At 44.0% G+C, this 26,567-nt stretch overlaps 1 pseudogene; it reads left to right on the top strand.

Annotated features, from left to right (window-relative positions):
- Positions 1–24,912, top strand: LOC135527148 (integral membrane protein 2A-like; annotated as a pseudogene).
- Positions 24,913–26,567: the final 1,655 nt, after the last annotated feature.

The following is a 26,567-nucleotide window of genomic DNA, read 5'->3' as shown; positions in this document are numbered from 1 at the left end:
ATGATAAGGATGTTAAGCTTGAAAGGGCTGGTAACTGTGACAGCATGGAATTCAAAGGAGGCGATAGACAGATGGGTAAGGGGAGAAAGAGAGAATGACCACTTGGGAGAGATGAGGATCCCGGTGCCACCACCCCGCTGACCAGAAGCTCTCGGGGTGTGCGAGAACACGAAGAGAGAGCAGTAGGAGTAGCAGTGTTATCTGTGGTGATCCATGTTTCCGTCAGTGCCAAGAAGTCGAGGGACTGGAGGGTGGCATAGGCTGAGATGAACTCTGCCTTGTTGGCCGCAGATCGGCAGTTCCAGAGGCTACCGGAGACCTGGAACTCCACGTGGGTCGTGCGCGCTGGGACCACCAGATTAGGGTGGCCGCGGCCACGCGGTGTGGAGCGTTTGTATGGTCTGTGCAGAGAGGAGAGAACAGGGATAGATAGACACATAGTTGACAGGCTACAGAAGAGGCTACGCTAATGCAAGGAGATTGGAATGACAAGTGGACTACACGTCTCGAATGTTCAGAAAGTTAAGCTTACGTAGCAAGAATCTTATTGACTAAAATGATTGAAATGATACAGTACTGCTGGAGTAGGCTAGCTGGCAGTGGCTGCGTTGTTGACTTTGTAGGCTAGCTGGCAGTGGCTGCGTTGTTGACACTACACTAATCAAGTCGTTCCGTCGAGTGTAATAGTTTCTACAGTGATGCTATTCGGGGGCTAGCTGGCTAGCTAGCAGTGTTGATTACGTTACGTACGATAAAAGAACGACAATAGCTGGCTAGCTAACCTAGAAAATCGCTCTAGACTACACAATTGTCTTAGATACAAAGACGGCTATGTAGCTAGCTAGCTACGATCAAACAAATCAAACCGTTGTACTGTAATGAAGTGAAATGAAAATGTGATACTACCTGTGGAGCGAAGCGGAATGTTGACCGGGTAGTTGAAGTTCAATTCGGTAGACGTTGGCTAGCTGTTGGCTAGCTAGCTAGCAGTATCTCCTACGTTAAGGACGACAAATAGCTGGCTAGCTAACCTCGGTAAATTAAGATAATCACTCTAAGTCTACACACTCTAAACTACACAATTATCTTGGATACGAAGACAGCAAAGACAACTATGTAGCTAGCTAACACTACACTAATCGAGTCTTTCATTTGAGTGTAATAGTTTCTACAGTGCTAGTAGACGGTGGATGTTAGCTAGCTGCTGGGCAGATAGCAGTGTAGACTACGTTAGGACGACGAAATACGATAATTATGCAATTATCTTTGATACAAAGACGGCTATGTAGCTAGCTAAGAAGAAATTGCTAAGATTAGACAAATCAAACCGTTGTACTATAATGAAATGTAATGAAAATGTAATGAAAAGTTATACTACCTGCGGACCGAAGTGTAGATGCGACCGCTCGCTCCAACCCGGAACCGGAAGTTCTGTAAGTCGCAGCTGTAAGTCGCTTGGGGTATGTCTCTATCAGTTTTGTACATCGAGAGACTGAAATTTTTTCCCATCCCTCCTTGCAAAACAGCTCGAGCTCAGTGAGGTTGGATGGAGAGCATTTGTGAACAGCAGTTTTCAGTTCTTTCCACAGATTCTCGATTGGATTCAGGTCTGGACTTTGACTTGGCCATTCTAACACCTTGATATGTTTATTTTTGAACCATTCCATTGTAGTTTTTGCTTTATGTTTTGGATCATTGTCTTGTTGGAAGACAAATCTCCGTCCCAGTCTCAGGTCTTTTGCAGACTCCATCAGGTTTTCTTCCAGAATGGTCCTGTATTTGGCTCCATCCATCTTCCCATCAATTTTAACCATCTTCCCTGTCCCTGCTGAAGAAAAGCAGGCCCAAACCATGATGCTGCCACCACCATGTTTGACAGTGGGTATAGGGTGTTCAGGGTGATGAGCTCTGTTGCTTTTACGCCAAACATAACGTTTTGCATTGTTGCCAAAAAGTTCAATTTTGGTTTCATCTGACCAGAGCACCTTCTTCCACATGTTTGGTGTGTCTCCCAGGTGGCTTGTGGCAAACTTTAAACAACACTTTTTATGGATATCTTTAAGAAATGGCTTTCTTCTTGCCACTCTTCCATAAAGGCCAGATTTGCAAAATATACGACTGATTGTTGTCCTATGGACAGAGTCTCCCACCTTAGCTGTAGATCTCTGCAGTTCATCCAGAGTGATCATGGGCCTCTTGGCTGCATCTCTGATCAGTCTTCTCCTTGTATGAGCTGAAAGTTTAGAGGGACGGCCAGGTCTTGGTAGATTTGCAGTGGTCTGATACTCCTTCCATTTCAATATTATCGCTTGCACAGTGCTCCTTGGGATGTTTAAAGCTTGGGAAATCTTTTTGTATCCAAATCCGGCTTTAAACTTCTTCACAACAGTATCTCGGACCTGCCTGGTGTGTTCCTTGTTCTTCATGATGCTCTCTGCGCTTTTAACGGACTTCTGAGACTATCACAGTGCAGGTGCATTTATACGGAGACTTGATTACACACAGGTGGATTGTATTTAACATCATTAGTCATTTAGGTCAACATTGGATCATTCAGAGATCCTCACTGAACTTCTGGAGAGAGTTTGCTGCACTGAAAGTAAAGGGGCTGAATAATTTTGCACGCCCAATTTTACATGCCTAAGTTTTTGATTTGTTAAAAAAGTTTGAAATATCCAATAAATGTCGTTCCACTTCATGATTGTGTCCCACTTGTTGTTGATTCTTTACAAAAAAATATAGTTTTATATCTTTATGTTTGAAGCCTGAAATGTGGCAAAAGGTCGCAAAGTTCAAGGGGGCCGAATACTTTCGCAAGGCACTGTACGTTTTCTCAACAACAGGTTATGGTCAATATCAAATATCAAAGGCTGCACTGAAATCTAACATTACAGCTCCCACAATCTTCTAATTATCAATTTCTTTCAATCAGTCATCAGTCACTTGTGTCAGTGCAGTACATGTTGAGTGCCCCCATTGTTTACAGAGAAGTAGCATTGTATTTGCCGAACATATATTTTTCCAACAGTTTGAGCTGGCAGCAAGCTGATAGGTCTGCTGTTAGAACCTGTAAAGACCGCTTTACCGCTCTTAGGTAGCAGAATTACTTTGGCTTCCCTCCAGGCCTGAGGACAAAAACTTTTCTCTAGGTTCAGATTAAAGATATGACAGATAGGAGTGGCTATAGAGTCAGCTACCATCTTCAGCAGTAATCAATGCCAGGAGGTTTGTCATTATTGATAGATAACAATATTTTTTCCACCTCTCCACACTAACTTTACGAAATTCAAACTTGCAATTTTCTTTCTTTCATTTTTTTTTTTTTTACATTAGTACAATGGCTCACTGTTCGTTGGTGGCAATTCCTGCCTAAGTTTTCCCACTTTGCCAATGAAGTAATCATTAAAATAATTGGCAACATCAAATAGTTTTGTGATGAATAAGCCATCTGATTCGATGGAAGATGGAGTTGAATTTGTCTTTACGCTCATCATTTCATTTAAAGTATTCCAAAGTTTTATATAATTTATATAATTCATCTTGGCTTCATAATACAGTTATTTTGTATATGTTTTTGTTGAGTTTAGACACATAATTTCTCCATTTGCATTAAGTCAGCCAGTCAGATGTGCAGTCAGACTTATTAGGCACTCATTCTGCCCATCTCTTTCAGCCATACAGTTTTTACATTCCTCATTAATACCACTTCTAATAGCCAGTTTCTTAACAGGTGTATGTTTATCAATAATTGATAGAAGCAATTTCATAAATGAATCAAGTGCAGCGTTTGGACACTCCTTATTAATCACATCAGACCAACAAATATTTTTAACATCCGCCACATAAGAGTCACAGGAAAATGTTATGTATGATGTCTTATGCATTATTTTAGGCCCAGCTTTTGGAACTTTGGCTTTCCTGGATATAGGGTTAGGGTTAACCCTAACAGACGGACGGACGCCACTGTGTCAACCTCCAGCCAATGCAAAGGTTAAAATGTGCAAACAGTCACAATAATATTGAATAAACACAATAACATACCTCGTGAAATAAAACACGGAATAAACGCATACCAGTAAAGCGCGTCAACATAAAACACGTCACACAAAACAATCTCACACAAAGACATGAGGGGGAACAGAGGAATAAATACATGTAGTGTGATTGAGGAATTAAAACCAGGTGTGCAGGGAACAAGACAAAACAAATGGATGAATGAAAAATGGAGCGGTGATGGCTAGAAAGCTGGTGACGTCAACCGCTGAACTCCGCCCGAACAAGGAAAGGGGCCGACTTCGGCGGAAGTCGTGACATTATCATAAGATACTCTATCTCAGGCGAGCAAAACCTCGAGACTTCCTTAGATATCGTACACCTGCTGTTATTTACAAAAATACATAGTCCGCTGTCCCTGTTCTATCATGCCAATAAATTGATCATTGATTTTATTTTCCAAATATTGCACCTTTACTAGCAGAATGGAAGGAAGTGTGGGTTTATTCGATTGCCTACGAATTCTCAGAATTCTCTGAAGCCTGCCCTCCGGACCCTTTTTCTCCACCTTCTCTTTACGGAAATGACGGGGATCTAGGCCCGTTCCTGGGAAAGCAGTATGTCATTCACGTCGGGCTCGTTAAAGGAAAAAAAAGATTCTGCCGGTCCGTGGTGAGTAGTTTGCAGTTCTGATGTCCAGAAGTTATTTTCGGTCATAAGAGAAAGTAGCAGCAACATGATGTAAAAAAATAAGTTAACATTGCAAAGAAACAAACAAAAAAACACAATTGTATAGGAACACGTAAAACGTCAGCCTTGTTCTCTGGCACCATCTTTGGACCACCACCCAGGACAATGGATTGGATCCCAGTAGGCGACCCAAAACAATGGTGCCGCAGAAGGTGTGGTTAGGCTCCGCAGTCTTCTGGTTAGGCTCCGTAGACGGTGTCGTGTCTTTGGTTATGCCGGATTAAGTGATATGACATGCTATTCTATAAAATAATTTCTCCGTAATTAATATTACCTGATTGAGCTCATCATGTAAATGTAATTAACTAGAGAGTCAGGGCACCACAAAATAATATTTATAGAGCTGTTATCTTCCGAATAAACTCTTAAAGAGCTAGTAATATTTTACATCAATAGCAGTCAATAATAATCCTCACCTTAATTCATTCTCTCTGAAAGTTGTACATTCTTGGTTATCTGCACGAACCCTGGCTAACAAGTTGAATAAGCAATACAACATTGGGTTTAATTATTTATTTGCTAAATACCTTACTAATTACACAGAATTACACATACACATAATTAATCATACCTTGATTACAAATTACGTCATTAAGGAAAACGTCCCTAGCGGGCGGAACAGATATGACAGCTGGTTTCACAAAAGAAAAGGGGCTGGGTTTGAGTGAAAGAGCGGGAAGACTGAGGGACACAGGGAGAAGCTGTGCTATCGTAAATACAGTATCTTATGCATTCTAAATTACCGCCCATTTGGAAAAGGAAAATGCAATAAATATTTACTCTGAGCTGCGCTTCAGTAGGTTGGTGGTAGATGGAAGGCCGTGTTGCCCAACCGAGTCCTTTGTCCTTTGAAGAATGTCTCTGCTGGTAAATTGGATACGTTGTAGTAACGTTGTTGTGTGGTGGTAGATGGTATACTTTGTCTGTTCCTTCCTAACCTGCGTTTGCAGCTGCTGTTGCTAACTCATCGGCTAGGAGGTATCACTTCTGTAATGAATAAGAGTTCAAAGTTCATACCATTCGCCACCAAAGCTCACGCTGATGTTGGCTTCGTTCTGTAGTTATTATCTGAACCATTCTGACATCGGACCGTCGTCCTCACATCCTCGGAACAGATGGTTATATTGTAGTCAAGGCTTTATATAGGAAGGGAGAGGAGGGCGTGTTTGAAAGGTTTTATAGCCCATGTCCCTTCACAGGGGCGGGCCACTGATAGAGCAGAGCCCTACCTTATGAAAACCCAAATCTCACATTTTAGAAGCTAAAATCACATTTCATCCCATCACGAATAATTTCATATTCAAACATTTAAGTTGAACAACAATTCCATGTGAATCTGATAACTTTGATGTGTAGACTTTCCACTGTAGAGTTTATGTCATCTTATCATTGATGAGAATGTCTCAGATGACAACCGAACTGACATCATATTCATTAATTACCACCGCATATGTTCCATTGGTCGGATTACCAGAATATAGTTCATTTCCCCCCACCTTCTGATGTTCCAAGAATCTCTCTGTTAACCAAGGGGTTTTCAAATATAACATCAAAAGGGTAGAGAGAGGAAATAGGATGGAAGAGGTATTTATGACTGTCATGACTTTGGCCTGGTGGGTAGGTTTATGACAGTCATAAATACCTCTTCACCCCTTTTCCCTCTCAGTCATTACAGTAATTTAAAATGACACTGACCATAGCTGAATCTTTTGTTTCAGCTCATGAAACATGGGACCAACACTTTACATGTTGTGTTTATAATTTTGTTGTAGCCCAGTAGTTCAGGATCTATCCTCATTATATGCGCCTCCCTTTAATCACAAATGACATCTACAAACATGCGACCAGTCCAGAACAAATCGCGATCAAGCTCCCTCTCCGTTAATTCAAAGTGCGCCACGGAATCACTCGGTGCACAGGAGAGATCTAGCGCACGCTATTATACCCGGGGATAAATAATCCTCAAAGTTCTGTCGTATCATGGTGAAGATAGTTCAACTCTGCTCTGGCGCAGAAAGCCCTGCAAGGGAAGGGGGCTGGGCTGGCCTCGGAGAAGGTACGTTTCTCTGTATGGACATCAGAGTTGGTCTGATGGCACTGCAGCGGGACAGAAGAGGCCTCCCCCCGGCTACAGCACCACTCAGAGCCCGGGTAGACTAGAAGAATAGAATATAATAGAAGCACATGGCAGAATGAACCAGTATTTGTGCGTTAGAGGTCTCTAGAGCACATATACTGTGGTTCAATCGCTGCTTCTGAGTGGCACAGCTGTCTAAGGCTGAATCTCAGTGCTAGAGGCGTCACTACAGACCCTGGTTTGATTCCAGGCTGTATCACAACCGGCCGTGATTGGGAGGGCAGCGCACAATTGGCCCAGCATCATCCGGGTTAGGGTTTGGCCAGGGTAGGCTGTCATTGTAAATAGGAATTTGTTCTTAACCTCTCTGGGCAACCCAACACGCAAGCGTCCCACCTTGCCAACAATAAATGCAAATACGCTACGCCAAGTGCTAATAGCACTCGTTGAAACTCAAACGTTCATTAAAACTCACATACAGGGTACTCAATTGAAGCTACACTCGTTGTGAATCTAGCCAACAAGTCAGATTTTTAAAATGCTTTTCGGCGAAAGCATGAGAAGCTATTATCTGATAGCATGCAACACCCCGAAATACCAGAAGGGGACGTAAACAAAAGAATTAGCGTAGCCGGCGCTACACAAAACGCAGAAATAAAATATAAAACATTCATTACCTTTGACAAGCTTCTTTGTTGGCACTCCTATATGTCCCATAAACATCACAATTGGGTCTTTTTTTTAGATTAAATCGGTCCTTGTATACCCAAAATGTCCATTTATGAAGACCGTCAGATCCAGGAAAAACACAGTTTTTAAACGCAACGTTATTTTTTTAATTAAAAAAGTTGCCTATAAACTTTGACAAAACACTTCAAACTACTTCTGTAATCCAACTTTAGGTATTAGTAAACGTTAATAAACGATCAAATTGATCACGGAGCGATCTGTATTCAATAGCAACAAGTTTGGAAAACGTACTCCACTTTTCCCCTTCCATTTTTTCCAGCTGTGTGCCCGAAGACAGGATGTGCCTATTACTCATCTGACCAAGGATGTAGTTGCATCGAAATCACAACACTGGCGACATCGTGTGAAAGCTGTAGGAACTGTAATCCCATCCTTAACTATTATGCCTTGCAATAGACAATACAGAGACTGGCGGATTGATTTTTTCTTCGTCGATTTTGTGATCAGGTTTCCTTGCGATTTTGACCACGGAACACGTTCTGTTATAGTCACAGACATCATTGAACCAGTTTTAGAAACTTCAGAGTGTTTTCTATACACATACTAATCATATGCATATACTATATTCCTGGCATGAGTAGCAGGACGTTGAAATTTTGCGCGATTTTTAACAGAATGTTGAAAAAAGTAGCCCGATCTCTTAACAGGTTTTAACTGACTTGCCTAGTTAAATAAAAGTAGAATAGATGCATCCCTCAGTTTATTATGAGATGCGCCATGATCTGGGACTTCCCATTTTAGAATGTTGACAGTTGTCAGTTATTGGTGAAATTTCCGTCAGATTAAACATATTATTTTACTGCATTCAACATTGTTGCACAATTTGACACCGTTTTTTTTCTATATGAAACATTGTTGCACTGTACTGATTGATAATACCCAATTGATGGGATTACATGTTGCTACATTTTCTGTCTGTGTGTGTGTCTGTGTGTCTCTGTGTGTCTCTGTGTGTGTGTCTAGGATCCCGAGGCAGCTATGGGTGACCTTAGCAGCAGTAATCAAGGCGCTACAGGAAAATGTGTCCTCACGCTACTGGGATTGTCATTCATCCAGACTGGGGCTATAGTAGGGGCAGCTTGCCTCTACCGATACTACACACCCAAGGTACTGAATCCTTTGGATGGACTCTTGTGTATGTTTATTACGTTACCCCCTCTCTGGGACCTTACATTTTGATTGACTGAGTTTCCCCCCTGCTGATCTCCCTCTGTAGAGGCTGTACCACGGGGCCATGCAGTTCAGTGAGGTGTCCAGCGGGGTGGCGGTCGAGAGACAGCCCTACTATCTGCCCTGTGTGGAGGAGGAAGTAGAGATCTCTGACAACATGGCCACCATCAAGGTTCCACCCCCTCGCTTTGCCCAAGGAGACCCCGCATATATCCTGCACGACTTCCAAAAGGTACACACACACCGAGACACACACGGATTCCTGATTAATTTTGGATTTGACAAATCTGACACAATCTCCAGATGCATATTTTAGGAATCATATTATAAATATTATTTAATGGCACAGAGGGCTACATAACATCATGTTTCAGTTAATATCCATTATTAACAGTAAAGTCACAGAGGGCTACATAACATCATGTTTCAGTTAATATCCATTATTAACAGTAAAGTCACAGAGGGCTACATAACATCATGTTTCAGTTAATATCCATTATTAACAGTAAAGTCACAGAGGGCTACATAACATCATGTTTCAGTTAATATCCATTATTAACAGTAAAGTCACAGAGGGCTACATAACATCATGTTTCAGTTAATATCCATTATTAACAGTAAAGTCACAGAGGGCTACATAACATCATGTTTCAGTTAATATCCATTATTAACAGTAAAGTCACAGAGGGCTACATAACATCATGTTTCAGTTAATATCCATTATTAACAGTAAAGTCACAGAGGGCTACATAACATCATGTTTCAGTTAATATCCATTATTAACAGTAATATCCATTATTAACAGTAAAGTCACAGAGGGCTACATAACATCATGTTTCAGTTAATATCCATTATTAACAGTAAAGTCACAGAGGGCTACATAACATCATGTTTCAGTTAATATCCATTATTAACAGTCATAACATCATGTTTCAGAGGTTTCAGCTAAAGTCACAGACATAACATATATATGCAAATGCCATATGACAAATGCCAGGTGTAACACTTTAAAAAAGTCCAACAGGTGGCTACATAACATCATGTTTTTCAGTTAATATCCATTATTAACAGTAAAGTCCAAAAGGCTACATAACATCATGTTTCAGTTAAAACCTCTTGGTGCTAGGGGCAGTATTTTCATTTTTGGAAAAAACACGTCCATTTTAAACAGGATATTTTGTCAGAAAAAGATGCTATAATATCATGTTTCAGTTAATAAAACACTCTAACGTTTCCAAAACTGTAAAGATATTGTCTGTGAGTATAAATTAACAGAACTGATGTTGCAGGCGAAAGCCTGAGAAAAAAGTCCAATCCGGAATTGCCCCAGGTTTTGAAAGCGCATTATTAACAGTTCCAATGACTCCATATTTGGCTGTGAATGTACCATCAACAGCTTATTAACGTATTCCCAAGGTGTCTACAGCATTGTTTCGTAGTTTTATCCATTTCTGTAAAGAAAGTCCGAGGGGCCACATTGCATAAGTGGTCACATGGTGGCTCCGAGAGAGATTCTTATTAACAGTAAAATCACAGAGGTTGCCATTATTCCAACCGGTCCTATTAAAAAAGTCACGAAATGTCCAGACGGATATATTATCGAATAGATATTAGAAAAACACCTTGAGGATGGATTCTAAACAATGTTTGCCATGTTTCTATCCATTATTATGGAGCTAATTTGGAATATTTTTAACAGTAAAGTCGATGTGGTGACATCAATTTCCGTTAATTTCTCAGCCAAACGTGAAGAACAAACGGAGCTCTTTCGCCACAAAAATCAAATCAAAATCAAATCAAATTTATTTATATAGCCCTTCGTACATCAGCTGATATCTCAAAGTGCTGTACAGAAACCCAGCCTAAAACCCCAAACAGCAAAAATGCAGGTGTAGAAGCACAGTGGCTAGGAAAATCCCTAGAAAGGCCAAAGCCTAGGAAGAAACCTAGAGAGGAACCAGGCTATGTGGGGTGGCCAGTCCTCTTCTGGCTGTGCCGGGTGGAGATTATAACAGAACATGGCCAAGATGTTCAAATGTTCATAAATGACCAGCATGGTCGAATAATAATAAGGCAGAACAGTTGAAGCTGGAGCAGCAGCAACCTGATGTGGACTGGGGACAGCAAGGAGTCATCATGTCAGGTAGTCCTGGGGCATGGTCCTAGGGCCCAGGTCCTCCGAGAGAGAGAAAGAAAGAGAATTAGAGAGAGCATATTACATTTACATTTAAGTCATTTAGCAGACATTGCTCTTATCCAGAGCGATTCTTACAAATTGAGTGAATTCACCTTCTGACACCCAGTGGAACAGCCACTTTACAATAGTGCATCTAAATCATTTAAGGGGGGTGAGATGGATTACTTTATCCTATCCTAGGTATTCCTTGAAGATATGGGGTTTCAGGTGTCTCCGGAAGGTGGTGATTGACTCCGCTGTCCTGGCGTCAAACGTGAGGGAGTTTGTTCCACCATTGGGGGGCCAAAGCAAATCGAACAGTTTTGACTGGGCTGAGCGGGAACTGATTCCTCAGTGGTAGGGAGGCGAGCAGGCCAGAACCCCATGAACGCAGTGCCCTGTTTGGGTGTAGGGCACAGTGCCTGGAAAACTGCGAAAGTGCCAAAACCCCCTCAAGCTCCGTAGGCAAGCACCATGGTCTTGTGCGGATGGCGAGCTTCAACTGGAAGCCAGTGGAGAGATAACAGGACAGGGTGACAGAGAACTTGGGAAGGTTGAACACCAGACATGGCTGCGGCGTTCTGGATGAGTTGTAGGGGTTTAATGGCACAGGCAGGGTCATCCTGTCAGGTAGTCCTGGGGCATGGTCCTAGGGCTCAGGTCCTCAGCAGAGCCCAGCCAACAGCGAGTTGCAGTAATCCAGACGGGAGATGACAAGTGCCTGGATTAGACCTGCGCCGCTTCCTGTGTGAGGCAGGGTCGTAAATGTTGTAGAGCATGAACCTACCTGCATATGTGGGGTGGCCAGTCCTCTTCTGGCTGTGCCGGGTGGAGATTATAACAGAACATGGCCAAGATGTTCAAATGTTCATAAATGACCAGCATGGTTGAATAATAATAAGGCAGAACAGTTGAAAGTGGAGCAGCAGCACGGCCAGGTGGACTGGGGACAGCAAGGAGTCATCATGTCAGGTAGTCCTGGGGCATGGTCCTAGGGCTCAGGTCCTCCGAGAGAGAGAAAGAGCGAGTGAAGGAGAGAATTAGAGAACGCACACTTAGATTCACACAGGACACCGAATTGGACAGGAGAAGTACTCCAGATATAACAAACTGACCCTAGCCCCCCGACACATAAACTACTGCAGCATAAATACTGGAGGCTGAGACAGGAGGGGTCAGGAGACACTGTGGCCCCATCCGAGGACACTCCCGGACAGGGCCAAACAGGAAGGGTATAACCCCACCCACTTTGCCAAAGCACAGCCCCCACACCACTAGAGGGATATCTTAAACCACCAACTTACCATCCTGAGACAAGGCTGAGTATAGCCCACAAAGATCTCCGCCATGGCACAACCCAAATAATCTTTTGGGAAAAAATTAACTTTGGCTATCTACCTGGGAGTCTCGTGAGTGAACACATCTGAAGTTCATCAAAGGTAAACACTTTAATTTGATAGCTTTTCTGATTTCCGTGACAAGCTTGCCTGCTGCTAGCAAGGCATTAGGCTATGCTAGGCTATCGATAAACTTACATAAATGCTTGTCTAGTGTTGGCTGTAAAGCATATTTTGAAAATCTGAGATGACAGGGTGATTAACAAAAGGCTAAGCCGTGTCTCAATATATTTCATTTGTGATTTTCATGAATAGGAATATTTTCTAGGGATATTTATGTCCGTTACGTTATGCTAATTAGTTTCAGGCAATGATTACGCTCCCGCGTGCTGGTTTGGGAGTCACTAGAGGTTAAAAAAGTGTTTTCTGGACCGTTTTTCGAAATTCTTTCATTTTTTTTGTCAATTACACATGTATAAGACATGTATCAACATACTTTAGTCATATTTTATTTTCATCATTAAAAAAATAAAAATAACTTGTGCATAAGGTATAAGTTTTGTCCATTTGCAATATGATTTCATAGGAAGTGAACTTTATTTCAAAAACTTGTCACCCTCGTAAAAAGTGCTTTCTGGACTGTTTTTCGAAATTCTTTCAAAAATTTTTGGTCAATTAATCATATGTAAGAACTGTATGACTATACTTTTGTAAAAATGTATTATCACGAATTTGACATGCTCAAAAATACTGTAGAAATGCAAAATTGACTGGCCTGATGAATACAGGATGGCCGGGCAGTGATAGTTGTTCCTTTCCATCGCTCGTTGTATTGATTTCATCATGTCCATCTGGTTATATTTTTTTCACTGTTGAATCATATTGCAAGTGTACGTGCATTTGCAATATGTTTCAATGGGCATTTACCATCACGAATTTGGCATGCTCAAAATTCCTGCAGGAAAGCAAAATTGACTGGCCCGATGAACTCGGGATGACTGTGCAGTGATAGTTGTTCCTTTCCATTGCTTGTCAAATCAAATCAAATCAAATTTATTTGACACATACACATGGTTAGCAGATGTTAATGGGGGCGTAGCGAAATGCTTGTGCTTCTAGTTCCGACAATGCAGTAATAACCAACAAGTAATCTAACTAACAATTCCAAAACTAATTTCTTATACACAGTGTAAGGGGATAAATAATATGTACATAAAGATATGAATGAGTGATGGTGCAGAGCCGCATAGGCAAGATACAGTAGATGGTATTGAGTACAGTATATACATATGAGATGAGTATGTAAACAAAGTGGCATAGTTAAAGTGGCTTGTGATACATGTATTACATAAGGATGCAGTAGATGATATAGAGTACAGTATATACATATACATATGAGATGAATAATGTAGGGAATGTAAACATTATATTAGGTAGCATTGTTTAAAGTGGCTAGTGATATATTTTACATCATTTCCCATCAATTCCCATTATTAAAGTGGCTGGAGTTGAGTCAGTGTGTTGGCAGCAGCCACTCAATGTTAGTGGTTGCTGTAACAGTCTGATGGCCTTGAGATAGAAGCTGTTTTTCAGTCTCTCGGTCCCAGCTTTGATGCACCTGTACTGACCTCGCCTTCTGGATGATAACGGGGTGAACAGGCAGTGGCTCGGGTGGTTGTTGTCCTTGATGATCTTTATGGCCTTCCTGTAACATCGGGTGGTGTAGGTGTCCTGGAGGGCAGGTAGTTTGCCCCCGGTGATGCGTTGTGCAGACCTCACTACCCTCTGGAGAGCCTTACGGTTGTGGGCGGAGCAGTTGCCGTACCAGGCGGTGATACAGCCCGCCAGGGTGCTCTCGATTGTGCATCTGTAGAAGTTTGTGAGTGCTTTTGGTGACAAGCCGAATTTCTTCAGCCTCCTGAGGTTGAAGAGGCGCTGCTGCGCCTTCTTCCCGATGCTGTCTGTGTGAGTGGACCAATTCAGTTTGTCTGTGATGTGTATGCCAAGGAACTTAAAACTTACTACCCTCTCCACTATTGTTCCATCATTTACATTACATTTAAGTCATTTAGCAGACGCTCTTATCCAGAGCGACTTACAAATTGGTGAATTCACCTTCTGACATCAGTGGAACAGCCACTTTACAATAGTGCATCTAAATCATTTAAGGGGGGGGGGGGTGAGAAGGATTGCTTTATCCTATCCTAGGTATTCCTTGAAGAGGTGGGGTTTCAGGTGTCTCCGGAAGGTGGTGATTGACTCCGCTGTCCTGGCGTCGTGAGGGAGTTTGTTCCACCATTGGGGGGCCAGAGCAGCGAACAGTTTTGACTGGGCTGAGTGGGAACTGTACTTCATCAGTGGTAGGGAGGCGAGCAGGCCAGAGGTGGATGAACGCAGTGCCCTTGTTTGGGTGTAGGGCCTGATCAGAGCCTGGAGGTACTGCGGTGCCGTTCCCCTCACAGCTCCGTAGGCAAGCACCATGGTCTTGTAGCGGATGCGAGCTTCAACTGGAAGCCAGTGGAGAGAGCGGAGGAGCGGGGTGACGTGAGAGAACTTGGGAAGGTTGAACACCAGACGGGCTGCGGCGTTCTGGATGAGTTGTAGGGGTTTAATGGCACAGCCAGGGAGCCCAGCCAACAGCGAGTTGCAGTAATCCAGACGGGAGATGACAAGTGCCTGGATTAGGACCTGCGCCGCTTCCTGTGTGAGGCAGGGGCGTATCTGCGGATGTTGTAGAGCATGAACCTACAGGAACGGGCCACCGCCTTGATGTTAGTTGAGAACGACAGGGTGTTGTCCAGGATCACGCCAAGGTTATTAGCGCTCTGGGAGGAGGAAACAATGGAGTTGTCAACCGTGATGGCGAGATCATGGAACGGGCAGTCCTTCCCTGGGAGGAAGAGCAGCTCCGTCTTGCCGAGGTTCAGCTTGAGGTGGTGATCCGTCATCCACACTGATATGTCTGCCAGACATGCAGAGATGCGATTCGCCACCTGGTCATCAGAAGGGGGAAAGGAGAAGATTAATTGTGTGTCGTCTGCATAGCAATGATAGGAGAGACCATGTGAGGTTATGACAGAGCCAAGTGACTTGGTGTATAGCGAGAATAGGAGAGGGCCTAGAACAGAGCCCTGGGGACACCAGTGGTGAGAGCGCGTGGCGAGGAGACAGATTCTCGCCACGCCACCTGGTAGGAGCGACCTGTCAGGTAGGAGCGACCTGTCAGGTAGGACGCAATCCAAGCGTGGGCCGCACCGGAGATGCCCAACTCGGAGAGGGTGGAGAGGAGGATCTGATGGTTCACAGTGTCGAAGGCAGCCGATAGGTCTAGAAGGATGAGAGCAGAGGAGAGAGAGTTAGCTTTAGCAGTGAGGAGCGCCTCCGTGATACAGAGAAGAGCAGTCTCAGTTGAATGACTAGTCTTGAAACCTGACTGATTTGGATCAAGAAGGTCATTCTGAGAGAGATAGCGGGAGAGCTGGCCAAGGACAGCACGTTCAAGAGTTTTGGAGAGAAAAGAAAGAAGGGATACTGGTCTGTAGTTGTTGACATCGGAGGGATCGAGTGTAGGTTTTTTCAGAAGGGGTGCAACTCTCGCTCTCTTGAAGACGGAAGGGACGTAGCCAGCGGTCAGGGATGAGTTGATGAGCGAGGTGAGGTAAGGGAGAAGGTCTCCGGAAATGGTCTGGAGAAGAGAGGAGGGGATAGGGACAAGTGGGCAGGTTGTTGGGCGGCCGGCCGTCACAAGAAGCGAGATTTCATCTGGAGAGAGAGGGAGAAAGAGGTCAGAGCACAGGGTAGGGCAGTGTGAGCAGAACCAGCGGTGTCGTTTGACTTAGCAAACGAGGATCGGATGTCGTCGACCTTCTTTTCAAAATGGTTGACGAAGTCATCTGCAGAGAGGGAGGAGGGGGGAGGGGGAGGAGGATTCAGGAGAGAGGAGAAGGTGGCAAAGAGCTTCCTAGGGTTAGAGGCAGATGCTTGGAATTTAGAGTGGAAGAACGTGGCTTTAGCAGCAGAGACAGAGGAGGAAAATGTAGAGAGGAGGGAGTGAAAGGATGCCAGGTCCGCAGGGGAGGCGAGTTTTCCTCCATTTCCGCTCGGCTGCCCGGAGCACTGTTCTGTGAGCTCGCAATGAGTCGTCGAGCCACGGAGCGGGAGGGGAGGACCGAGCCGGCCTGGAGGATAGGGGACATAGAGAGTCAAAGGATGCAGAAAGGGAAGAGAGGAGGGTTGAGGAGGCAGAATCAGGAGATAGGTTGGAGAAGGTATGAGCAGAGGGAAGAGATGATAGGATGGAAGAGGAGAGAGTAGCGGGGGAGAGAGAGCGAAGGTTGGGACGGCGCGATACCATCCGAGTAGGGGCAGTGTGGGAAGTGTTGGATGAGAGCGAGAGGAAAAGGATACAAGGTAGTGGTCGGAGACTTGGAGGGAGTTGCAATGAGGTTAGTGGAAGAACAGCATCTAGTAAAGATGAGGTCCGAGCGTATTGCCTGCCTTGTGAGTAGGGGGGAAGGTGAGAGGGTGAGGTCAAAAGAGGAGAGGAGTGGAAAGAAGGAGGCAGAGAGGAATGAGTCAAAGGTAGACGTGGGGAGGTTAAAGTCGCCCAGGACTGTGAGAGGTGAGCCGTCCTCAGGAAAGGAGCTTATCAAGGCATCAAGCTCATTGATGAACTCTACGAGGAACCTGGAGGGCGATAAATGATAAGGATGTTAAGCTTGAAAGGGCTGGTAACTGTGACAGCATGGAATTCAAAGGAGGCAATAGACAGATGGGTAAGGGGAGAAAGAGAGAATGACCACTTGGGAGAGATGAGGATCCCGGTGCCACCACCCCGCTGACCAGAAGCTCTCGGGTGTGCGAGAACACGTGGGCGGACGAAGAGAGAGCAGTAGGAGTAGCAGTGTTGTCTGTGGTGATCCATGTTTCCGTCAGTGCCAAGAAGTTGAGGGACTGGAGGGAGGCATAGGCTGAGATGAACTCTGCCTTGTTGGCCGCAGATCGGCAGTTCCAGAGGCTACCGGAGACCTGGAACTCCACGTGGGTCGTGCGCGCTGGGACCACCAGATTAGGGTGGCCGCGGCCACGCGGTGTGGAGCGTTTGTATGGTCTGTGCAGAGAGGAGAGAACAGGGATAGATAGACACATAGTTGACAGGCTACAGAAGAGGCTACGCTAATGCAAAGGAGATTGGAATGACAAGTGGACTACACTTATCGAATGTTCAGAACGTTAAGCTTACGTAGCAAGAATCTTATTGACTAAAATGATTGAAATGATACAGTACTGCTGGAGTAGGCTAGCTGGCAGTGGCTACGTTGTTGACACTACACTAATCAAGTCGTTCCGTCGAGTGTAATAGTTTCTACAGTGCTGCTATTCGGGGCTAGCTGGCTAGCTAGCAGTGTTGATTACGTAACGTTACGTTAAAAGAACGACAATAGCTGGCTAGCTAACCTAGAAAATCGCTCCAGACTACACAATTGTCTTAGATACACAGACGCCTATGTAGCTAGCTAGCTACGATCAAACAAATCAAACCGTTGTACTGTAATGAAGTGAAATGAGAATGTGATACTACCTGTGGATCGAAGCGGAATGTTGACCGGGTTGTTGAAGTTTAATTCGGAAGACGTTGGCTAGCTGTTGGCTAGCTAGCTAGCAGTGACTCCTACGTTAAGGACGACAAATAGCTGGCTAGCTAACCTCGGTAAATTAAGATAATCACTCTAAGTCTACACACTCTAAACTACACAATTACCTTGGATACGAAGACAGCAAAGACAACTATGTAGCTAGCTAAAACTACACTAATCGAGTCGTTGAGTGTAATAGTTTCTACAGTGCTAGTGGACGTTAGCTAGCTGCTGTGCTAGTGGACGTTAGCTAGCTGCTGGGCAGAAAGCAGTGTAGACTACGTTAGGACGACGAAATACGATAATTACGCAATTATCTTTGATACAAAGAGGGCTATGTAGCTAGCTAAGAAGAAATTGCTAAGATTAGACAAATCAAACCGTTGTACTATAATGAAATGTAATGAAAAGTTATACTACCTGCGGACCGAAGTGTAGATTCGCTCCAACCCGGAACCGGAAAACATTAACATTAGACTACTGTTTTGGTCCTCTCTTCTATAACATTAGACTACTGTTCTGGTCCTCTCTTCTATAACATTAGACTACTGTGCTTTCTATAACATTAGACTACTGTTCTGGTCCTCTCTTCTATAACAGACTACTGTTCTGGTCCTCTCTTCTATAACACTAGACTACTGTTCTGGTCCTCTCTTCTATGACAGACTACTGTTCTGGTCCTCTCTTCCTGAACATTTGACTTCTGTTCTGGTCCTCTCTTCTATACCAGACAACTGTTCTGGTCCTCTCTTCTATAACATTAGACTACTGTTCTGGTCCTCTCTTCTAGAACATTAGATTACTGTTCTGGTCCTCTCTTCTATAACATTAGATTACTGTTCTGGTCCTCTCTTCTATAACATTAGACTACTGTTCTGGTCCTCTCTTCTATAACAGACTACTGTTCTGGTTCTGTCTTCTATACCAGACTACTGTTCTGGTCCTCTCTTCTAGAACATTAGATTACTGTTCTGGTCCTCTTCTATAACATTAGACTACTGTTCTGGTCCTCTCTTCTATAACAGACTACTGTTCTGGTTCTGTCTTCTATATCAGACTACTGTTCTGGTTCTCTTTCTCCACCAGACTACTGTTCTGGTCCTCTCTTCTATAAAATTAGACTACTGTTCTGGTCCTCTCTTCTATATTAGACTACTGTTCTGGTCCTCTCTCCAATAACATTAGACTACTGTTCTGGTCCTCTCTTCTTTCACATTAGACTACTGTTCTAGGCCTCTCTTCTATTCCATTTGACTACTCTTCTGGTCCTCTCTACTAGAACATTAGATTACTGTTCTGGTCCTCTCTTCTATATCAGAAAACTTTTCTGGTCCTCTCTTCTATAACATTAGACTACTGTTCTGGTCCTCTCTTCTAGAACATTAGATTACTGTTCTGGTCCTCTCTTCTATAACATTAGACTACTGTTCTGGTCCTCTCTTCTATATCAGACAACTGTTCTGGTCCTCTCTTCTATAACAGACTACTGTTCTGGTCCTCTCTACTTGAATATTAGACTACTGTTCTGGTCCTCTCTTCTGTAAAATTAGACTAATTTTCTGGTCCTCTCTTCTGTATTAGACTACTGTTCTGGTCCTCTCTTCTATACCAGACTACTGTTCTGGTCCTCTCTTCTAGAACATTAGATTACTGTTCTGGTCCTCTCTTCTATAACATTAGACTACTGTTCTGGTCCTCTCTTCTATATCAGACAACTGTTCTGGTCCTCTCTTCTATAACAGACTACTGTTCTGGTCCTCTCTACTTGAATATTAGACTACTGTTCTGGTCCTCTCTTCTGTAAAATTAGACTAATTTTCTGGTCCTCTCTTCTGTATTAGACTACTGTTCTGGTCCTCTCTTCTATAACATTAGACTACTGTTCTGGTCCTCTCGTCTATAACAGACTAGTGTTATAGTCCTCTCTTCTATAACATTAGACAACTGTTCTGTTCCTCTCTACTGGAACATCAGACTACTCTTCTGGTCCTCTCTTCTAGAACCTTAGATTACTGTTCTGGTACTCTCTTCTATAACATTAGACGACTCTTCTGGTCCTCTGTTCTATAACATTAGACTACTGTGCTCGTCCTCTCTTCTATAACATTAGACTACTGTTCTGGTCCTCTCTTCTATGAAAGACTACTGTTCTGATCCTCTCTTCCTGAACATTAGACTTCTGTTCTGGTCCTCTCTTCTATACCAGACTACTGTTCTGGTCCTCTCTTCTATACCAGACTACTGTTCTGGTCCTCTCTTCTATACCAGACTACTGTTCTGGTCCTCTCTTCTATAACATTAGACTTCTGTTCTGTTCATCTCTTCTATAACATTAGACTACTGTTCTGGACCTCTCTTCTATAACATTAGACTACTGTTCTAGTCCTCTCTTCTATTCCATTTGACTACTCTTCTGGTCCTCTCTACTAGAACATTAGACTACTGTTCTGGTCCTCTCTTCTATATCAGACTACTGTTCTGGTCCTCTCTTCTATAACATTAGACTACTGTTCTGGTCATCTCTTCTATAACATTAGATTACTGTTCTGGTCCTCTCTTCTATAACATTTGACTACTGTTCTGGTCCTCTCTTCTATACCAGACTACTGTTCTGGTCCTCTCTTCTAGAACAGACTACTGTTATGGTCATCTCTTCTATGCCAGATTACTGTTCTGGTCCTCTCCTCTATACCAGACTTCTGTTCTGGTCCTCTCTTCTATACCAGACTACTGTTCTGGTCCTCTCTTCTATAACAGACTAGTGTTATAGTCCTCTCTTCTATAACATTAGACAACTGTTCTGTTCCTCTCTACTGGAACATCAGACTACTCTTCTGGTCCTCTCTTCTAGAACCTTAGATTACTGTTCTGGTACTCTCTTCTATAACATTAGACGACTCTTCTGGTCCTCTGTTCTATAACATTAGACTACTGTGCTCGTCCTCTCTTCTATAACAGACTACTGTTCTGGTCCTCTCTTCTATAACACTAGACTACTGTTCTGGTCCTCTCTTCTATGACAGACTACTGTTCTGGTCCTCTCTTTTATGAACATTATACTTCTGTTCTGGTCCTCTCTTCTATACCAGACTACTGTTCTGGTCCTCTCTTCTATAACACTAGACTACTGTTCTGGTCCTCTCTTCTATGACAGACTACTGTTCTGGTCCTCTCTTTTATGAACATTATACTTCTGTTCTGGTCCTCTCTTCTATACCAGACTACTGTTCTGGTCCTCTCTTCTATAACATTAGACTACTGTTCTGGTCCTCTCTTCCTTAACAGACTACTGTTCTGGTCCTCTCTACTGGAACATTAGACTAATCTTCTGGTCCACTCTTCTATAACCGACTACTGTTCTGGTCCTCTCTTCTATAACATTAGACTGACTGTTCTGTTCCTCTCTTCTATAACAGACTACTGTTCTGGTCCTCTCTTCTATAACAGACTACTGTTCTGGTCCTCTCTTCTATAACAGACTACTGTTCTGGTCCTCTCTTCTATAACAGACTACTGTTCTGTTCCTCTCTTCTATAACCGACTACTGTTCTGGTCCTCTCTTCTATAACATTAGACGACTGTTCTGTTCCTCTCTTCTATAACAGACTACTGTTCTGGTCCTCTCTTCTATAACAGACTACTGTTCTGGTCCTCTCTTCTATAACAGACTACTGTTCTGGTCCTCTCTTCTATAACAGACTACTGTTCTGTTCCTCTCTTCTATAACAGACTACTGTTCTGGTCCTCTCTTCTATAACAGACTACTGTTCTGGTCCTCTCTTCTATAACAGACTACTGTTCTGGTCCTCTCTTCTATAACAGACTACTGTTCTGGTCCTCTCTTCTATAACAGTCAACTACTGTTCTGGTCCTCTCTATAACAGACTACTGTTCTGTTCCTCTCATCTATAACAGACTACTGTTCTGGTCCTCTCTTCTATAACAGACTACTGTTCTGGTCCTCTCTTCTATAACATTAGACTACTGTTCTGGTCCTCTCTTCTATAACAGACTACTGTTCTGGTCCTCTCTATAACAGACTACTGTTCTGGTCCTCTTTCTATAACAGACTACTGTTCTGGTCCTCTTCTTTAACAGACTACTGTTCTGGTCCTCTCTTCTATAACAGACTACTGTTCTGGTCCTCTTCTATAACAGACTACTGTTCTGGTCCTCTCTTCTATAACAGACTACTGTTCTGGTCCTCTTCTTTAACAGACTACTGTTCTGGTCCTCTTCTATAACAGACTACTGTTCTGGTCCTCTCTTCTATAACAGACTACTGTTCTGGTCCTCTCTTCTATAACATTCAACTACTGTTCTGGTCCTCTTCTATAACAGACTACTGTTCTGGATAACAGACTACTGTTCTGGTCCTCTTCTTTAACAGACTACTGTCCTTGTCCTCTGTTCTAAAAGATTAGATGACTGTTCTGGTCCTATCTTCTATTCTAGCTGTTGGCTAGCTAGCTAGCAGTGACTCCTACGTTAAGGACGACAAATAGCTGGCTAGCTAACCTCGGTAAATTAAGATAATCACTCTAAGTCTACACACTCTAAACTACACAATTACCTTGGATACGAAGACAGCAAAGACAACTATGTAGCTAGCTAACACTAAACTAATCGAGTCGTTGAGTGTAATAGTCGATGTGGATAGGGGGTGTTCCCTCTGCTGTTTCCTGAAGTCCACAATCATCTCCTTAATTTTGTTGACGTTGAGTGTGAGGTTATTGTCCTGACACCAGATGGGTTAGGGCAGTGTGCAGTGTGGTTGAGATTGCGTCGTCTGTCGACCTATTTGGGCGATAAGCAAATTGGAGTGGGTCTAGGGTGTCAGGTAGGGTGGAGGTGATATGGTCCTTGACTATTCTCTCAAAGCACTTCATGATGACGGAAGTGAGTGCTACGGGGTGGTAGTCGTTTAGCTCAGTTACCTTAGCTTTCTTGGGAACAGGAACAATGCTGGCCCTCTTGAAGCATGTGGGAACAGCAGACTGGTATAGGGATTGATTGAATATGTCCGTAAACACACCAGCCAGCTGGTCTGCGCATGCTCTGAGGGCGCGGCTGGGGATGCCGTCTGGGCCTGCAGCCTTGTGAGGGTTAACACGTTTAAATGTTTTACTCACCTCGGCTGCAGTGAAGGAGAGACCGCATGTTTTCGTTGCAGGCCGTGTCAGTGGCACTGTATTGTCCTCAAAGCAGGCAAAAAAGTTATTTAGTCTGCCTGGGAGCAAGACATCCTGGTCCGTGACTTTGCTGGATTTCTTCTTGTAGTCCGTGATTGACTGTAGACCCTGCCACATACCTCTTGTGTCTGAGCCGTTGAATTGAGATTCTACTTTGTCTCTATACTGACGCTAAGTTTGTTTGATAGCCTTGCTGAGGGAATAGCTGCACTGTTTGTATTCAGTCATGTTACCAGTTACCTTGCCCTGATTAAAAGCAGTGGTTCGCGCTTTCAGTTTCACACGAATGCTGCCATCAATCCACGGTTTCTGGTTAGGGAATGTTTTAATCGTTGTTATGGGAACGACATCTTCAACGCACGTTCTAATGAACTAGCACTACGAATAAGCATATTCGTCAATGTTATTGTCTGACGCAATATGAAACATGTCCCAGTCCACGTGATGGAAGCAGTCTTGGAGTGTGGAATCAGCTTGGTCGGACCAGCGTTGGGCAGACCTCAGCGTGGGAGCTTCTTGTTTTAGTTTCTGTCTGTAGGCAGGGATCAGCAAAATGGAGTCGTGGTCAGCTTTTCCGAAAGGAGGGCGGGGCAGGGCCTTATATGCGTCGCGGAAGTTAGAATAACAATGATCCAAGGTTTTGCCAGCCCTGGTGGCGCAATCGATATGCTGATACAATTTAGGGAGTCTGGGTTGATTTCAGAATGTCACTTTGGTGATGGTACCTCACTGTTTAAACATATTGCAAATGAACAATAGTCACCAGCAAGTCACCGTCCATCAGTCAATTAGATATCATTCTGACACCAAACTGACACCAAACCCACTTTTTCCAACTTGTTTAGTAGCCAAATATCACATACTTCAGAGCTGGCCCAAAATTCATAACGCCTTCTGTTCAAACCATAATAAAAACGTAAAACACGTAGTTACGTTCTAGCTGCGGGTCCAGTTCTGATGTTATGTGTAGGCCTATTTGAGGCGAACTGGAATTCCAAGTTTCGGCTCGATAGGTCATTTGGTGCCCGAGCAAGACCCTTATTGATGCTGAAAATCCACTTCTTTCCATGCCTTGCTACGGGGTCCTTGAATGAGCTATCGGACAGAAACATTGGGGTCCGTCTATATGGTCCGAGGTGGTCGCAATGCACCTAGTCTTGCGACTCTGGGACATTTCTAAATGTCGGCATTTTCGTGATGCTAAAATGAATTGAAGTTATTGCAAATGTACGAGGTTGTTTCTCGGTCCGTGTTACGGATACAAGTATCCTGTGTGTGTATCCTGTGTGTGTGTGTGATTCTTTTCTCTCCTTCTCCCCTCACAGGTGAAAATCATCACTCCCCAATCAGTCACCAATCATCAAACAGAAAACACACCTCCTCCTGTTTCCTACCCAATCACCATTCCTTTCCCTTTGTTTAAAAACCCTGTCAGTTGTTTGCTGTGGAGCTCAATCTCTCTGTAAATGCCATGTCTGTAGGTCTCTCTGTTTCACTCTCTCTTTGTGTTTTGACCTCTCTTTTGTTTGAGCATCTCCATAGCACTTTGTCATCACCTGCGAGTATTGTTTTGGTTATGGTGTTTGTTTGTTTGCTGGTGGGAAAAGGGGGAACCAAGACAAGTCGCCCATGGGCATACACTACCCGTAGGTAAACTTTGTTAAATACACTAGTTAGAACTGGGCGGACCACCCACTGTATTTTTGGTTAGTTAGTTAGCTGTTGTTAAAGTAGGCTAGTCTAGCCCAGGGGTGTTTTTGAATATTATTATTTATTTCCTTGGGTCCAGCTCAGCCCCTTTTCCTGCTCCCCCCATTACCGTGTGTAGATTTCAGTTGTCGTAGTTATTTCGTTCTCACTTTTACTTTGTCACTATTAGAATTTGTATGAGTTATGTTACGGGTCTCATTACCATCCCCCTAGACTGTCGGGCCAAAAGGGATTCGTAACATAAGTGGGGGCTCGTCCGGGATCTGTCATAACTGACACCCATGCCGCTCATGTAGATTGTTGTAGTGGTATAGTTCAGTGTTGAGCATCATAGCTGCTGGAGACCATTCACTCAGTCCTATCCAGACCATTCACCAAGTCCAGTCACTCAGCCCTATCCAGACCATTCACACAGCCCAGTCACTCAGCCCTATCCAGACCATTCACACAGTCCAGTCACTCAGCCCTATCCAGACCATTCACTCAGTCCTATCCAGACCATTCACACAGTCCAGTCACTCAGCCCTATCCAGACCATTCACACAGTCCAATCACTCAGCCCTATCCAGACCATTCACACAGCCCAGTCACTCAGCCCTATCCAGACCATTCACCCTGTCCAGTCACTCAGCCCTATCCAGACCATTCACACAGCCCAGTCACTCAGCCCTATCCAGACCATTCACACAGTCCAGTCACTCAGCCCTATCCAGACCATTCACTCAGTCCTATCCAGACCATTCACACAGCCCAGTCACTCAGCCCTATCCAGACCATTCACACAGTCCAATCACTCAGCCCTATCCAGACCATTTACATTTAAGTCACTCAGCCCTATCCAGACCATTCACCCTATCCAGTCACTCAGCCCTATCCAGACCATTCACACAGCCCAGTCACTCAGCCCTTCCAGACCATTCACACAGTCCAGTCACTCAGCCCTATACAGACCATTCACTCAGTCCTATCCAGACCATTCACACAGCCCAGTCACTCAGCCCTATCCAGACCATTCACACAGCCCAGTCACTCAGCCCTATCCAGACCATTCACCCTGTCCAGTCACTCAGCCCTATCCAGACCATTCACACAGCCCAGTCACTCCAGCCCTATCCAGACCATTCACACAGTCCAGTCACTCAGCCCTATACAGACCATTCACTTCCTCATCCAGGGATTCACACAGCCCAGTCACTGGATCCAGACCATTCACCCTTGTCCAGTCACTCAGCCCTATCCAGACCATTCACACAGTACTGCGGTGCCGTTCACCCAGTCACAGCCCGTCCAGACCATTCACACAGTCCAGTCACTCAGCCCTATCCAGACCATTCACACAGCCCAGTCACTCAGCCCTATCCAGACCATTCACACAGCCCAGTCACTCAGCCCTATCCAGACCATTCACCCTGTCCAGTCACTCAGCCCTATCCAGACCATTCACACAGCCCAGTCACTCAGCCCTATCCAGACCATTCACACAGTCCAGTCACTCAGCCCTATCCAGACCATTCACACAGCCCAGTCACTCAGCCCTATCCAGACAATTCACACAGTCCAGTCCTATCCAGAAGCTCTCAAGGTCCTACACGGCAAGAAGCACCATGACTGACCCCATGACTGTAGGTTTGCTTTCTCATGTGGCGTTACCTATAGATGACTCCTAGACACTGACATAGTTTGCTTCTTAATTGGTGTCCACATCAGGCTATTTACAGGTTACCTGTGTGTTAGAATACTGCCCTTTCACATCATTTGAATGATCCCTCCTGCCAA

The sequence above is a fragment of the Oncorhynchus masou genome, chromosome 32 (genome assembly GCF_036934945.1).
Source record: "Oncorhynchus masou masou isolate Uvic2021 chromosome 32, UVic_Omas_1.1, whole genome shotgun sequence".
NCBI lineage: Eukaryota > Metazoa > Chordata > Actinopteri > Salmoniformes > Salmonidae > Oncorhynchus > Oncorhynchus masou.
This window is presented reverse-complemented; position numbering and strand designations above follow the sequence as displayed.